This window comes from Solanum pennellii, chromosome 8, assembly GCF_001406875.1.
Source record: "Solanum pennellii chromosome 8, SPENNV200".
In the NCBI taxonomy this organism is placed as follows: domain Eukaryota; kingdom Viridiplantae; phylum Streptophyta; class Magnoliopsida; order Solanales; family Solanaceae; genus Solanum; species Solanum pennellii.
This window is the reverse complement of record NC_028644.1, coordinates 24774291-24778337: the sequence shown is the minus strand read 5'-3', so window position 1 is coordinate 24778337 and position 4047 is coordinate 24774291.

Genomic DNA, 4047 nt, shown 5'->3' with positions numbered 1-4047 from the left:
TATATAAGCAGGGCAGATTAAAACTTTCTGAATAATAGTTCAATACCTTTCATAGAAAATATAGAAAATGCTAAGTCTTTTATATACATTTTATACACACGAATATCTTGGGTCACAGGCGATACATAAATAAAATGGAAATAATAAAGTCTGTTACATCATCTTTTAAAAGAAACTAACCATAACCATGTCCTCGAATCATGTGAGGATATACCAAGTCTTGATTAGGAGAATACTATTCTCAAGCTTCGAAGAGACTCCTCTCAATTGCCACAGACACCTTTAGAGATAAAACAACAAATAGAATTAGTACATTGAATACACTAAGTATGGTGACATGAAATAAAACCATGCTAAAATAGATTTTTATATAAAACATGCTCTTGTATGCTTTTTTGAGCAAAAGTTCATGAAATGTGTATAAGAACCACTTTCAACACAAACTTCACATATAATACACATTTCAAAGTAATACACAATATATCATGATTATCACTTCACACCATATAAGCATATAATCCTCCTACTAAAGGTTATCCTAAGACATACTTAAGTAATACAAGAAGAGACATGCCCATACACCTTCTTCAAGCACACCTAAATAATCCTTTGGACTACCTAAGATAAGATTATTATTTTTTTTACTACTCAGACTCTCTACCCGATGTTATTCTAAAACTCACTGGAGTAAGATATGAAGAGACGGCCCATACATCCTCTCCAAGCCTACCTAAGCAATCCTCAAAGCTACCATTGATAGGGATCCTTTTTATTCAAACTACATTAACTTATGTCAACACTTGATTAAATCAATTAAGATACAATTAAGCATTTAGAGGACTTCATATCATAGTCTTGGAAAAGACCTATTGAAACCACATCCTAGTATTTTCAAAGTCCACTCGTGCCATGTCTAAAAAGTGTCCCATTCCACTACCTAAACATTGTAGAACTTCTCCAAAACTAGAATGCATCCCACATGATGATAATAGGCATTAACTGACATATACCATACTAGTTAGGCATGGAATCTGGAGTCTACTCTACTCCGATGGAGGGTGTTCTACTTGCCAAGGGTAGAACTAGGACATCCCATGTCTGCACATGGTTAAGGAATATGAAGGGTTTTTTTGTACTCTAGTCTCAACTTAAGTAGAGTCACTACGACAAGCATATTCACTCGGTTCTAGCCATGTTCTCATAGAGCAAGTTCAATCACAAAGAGGCATATGAAAAGGTACCATATTTTAGTCTTACCAAATCATAATACTCCTACCATAGATGGGTCATCTAGGGCTGCCTCTTAATGGTTACAAGGATAGCTCAATCACTTCCTTAGAGCTTGTCTCATTCTGTTCGATCCAACCTATAACTAAGTCAATCATTCACACAAGAAGGATATCGTTACGACTTTGAACTTCAAGGATATAATAAACTCCATTTTATATTGAAAGTTCAAAGTTATAGACGGTCTTTAAATGTTCAATGTCATTTACTAGTCATACTTAGAAGGGTACCATCGTAGGCCTAACGATCCTAGACTTTCATTCAACATTCATCGATATACATACATGACAAAGGTGTTTTAGCCTACTAAGTCAAGAGTTTATCTTCTCATAACCGGCATGCATCAAGTTGAGGAACATAGTCTACCAATAAAGATACATACATGATCTTCATATCACCTACACAATAATATTCAAGTATCATGTAGGAACACACTAGTCTACCTAGCAAGATACACTAGCAACACAACTAGAGACATCACCCTAGTGTTATCATGATGACACAACCAATTATATGAAATCACACTTTAACCTCACATATAAACAAATAATCATACTTCACCTTGATAACCTACATAATCTATAACATGATAACATCACAATTTAAATAATAATGATAATGCTGAGAAGGCCATGATCATAACAATTATAACACATAAGCACCACCACCGTAAGTGGACCATACTAATCAACACAATTCACTACCTATACTACACAATATAGAGAAATTAGGTCATCTTACCACCATTCCATCATCAATACCACCAATCCTTAGCCTTCTCAGTCAATTTAACTCACCAAGGCTCTTCCCAATAGCCATTTACACAATACTTAACCAACAATTTAACCTAAATAGTGATCCAACTATCTACAATATGATCACTTATCAATTTAATGTAACCTATATACAATTCTATCATAACTCATACAAATTTCAATAGCTCAACACAATCTACACAATAACCCAATATAATTAAGCCATGATTAAATCACCCACATTTAGAGTCAAAATTAGGATTTCAAGAATTGCATGGGTTCATAGATATTTTGATCTAAAAATATTCAATTAACATGAATCATTAATTCAAATCATTTTATGTAAGAACCCATAGCTAGAATTCAATTTAGGAAAATCTATGTTTTGAAAGTCTTTGAAAAGCCTCTGGAAGTTGGATCCTTGAAGAAAGAAGATTCAAGGATGAAACGCCATACATTAATTTTATATAAGCCACGAAAATAATGAAAATTCTATGGAGAAATCAAGCTCGTATCTTCAACCTTGCTCCTAGATTTAATAGAGTTCTAGAGGATTCTATTTGGGGTCTTGGGTTTTTGATTTTGAATGATGAACTCAACTCTAGGTTCTAGGTTTATAAAGTAACATAAAAAAAACCCAAAAACCTATTATATAAATGCACAATATATTATTTGGATTCTAGGTTAATTACCTAAATTACCCCTAGCTTTGACGAGGACCTGCAGGAAATTGCATGCCCCAAACGACGACTTCTAACGACAAACCATCGATGGAATGAAGGCTCCGTCCTGCAGGCATGTCGTTTGTGACAGATACAACCATTTTTGGGAGATTATATCACACACCTAAGTGTGGGTAAACGCTCCCATCAACTGGGCGTTGATTGAGCAGTCGGTTCACAGGCCTGCCTTGGGCACTTTCAAGTCCAAAGTTTGGTTCCTCCTTAAAGACCCTTAGGGTGGTCATTGAGGAGGCGTGCCTAGACGTTCAAATAAAAAAAACACTCTTCTAGATTTTAGGAACCTCTTCTATAAATTTGAACTCAAACCAACAGGTAAAGCATGCAAAGGCACACTAGAACACACAAGCATGTCTCAAGGCTAACTTTCGAACGTCTTGGACGTTCGCTTCCAAACTCTTCCAAGATCAACACACTAACTTCTAACACTATAATTAATTATTTTAATACCTTATAAACTAATGAAACACACGTTAGGCTCTATTTAAACCTAGTTCTTTTTAGAGGTGTTACAATAGTGAAGCTTGAGGCTAGAGTTTCCCTTAAGACTTTTGGTATGTCCTCATATGTCAAGGACGCAGATTCTATGTTGTAGTTTATTTTGTTAAAACTTCTTCATAGACTTGTAGTATTCCTATTTATTGTAAAGGGTTATGTCCCTAGTATGTTTGTTGAAATTGTGTCTAAGTTGGCCACGTGAGACTAGTATTAAACTTGCGTATAAAGATTTATTAAATGTTGATGACTTTTGAATCTTATGATTTTGATTAAAAGGTTTTAATTCCGCACAATTTTTATAGCCTATGCTATGAATGAATACTAAGGGCTTGTATAAGACCTCTTCGAGGTCGAGTACGCCGTGTTACAACTCGGGGGTGCTCTCGGGTCGTGACACCCGGGGATCGGAGACTCAATAGAATAGGAGGTCTAAAGATAAAAATTATAAAAAAATGTTATGTTTATTTAGTTGTTTAGATATAGTTTACCCTCATTAATTCCAAAAAAACATTGTAATTAATTATAGTTTAATAACTATTATTTTTTTCAGTATATCACTAGTAACATTTTGCAAGAAAAGAATAAACATATTATAAATTATTGTAAGTTACATAATAACATAAATGTTTACATCTCTCTTACTGATATATAGTTTTCAAAACTTTTTCAATAGAATAATTATATCAGAACAATAAAAATTATTCTAAAACTGTTTTAAAATTAAATTAAAATTTTACTCCATTGAATATGTCAATAAGATCTAGTAC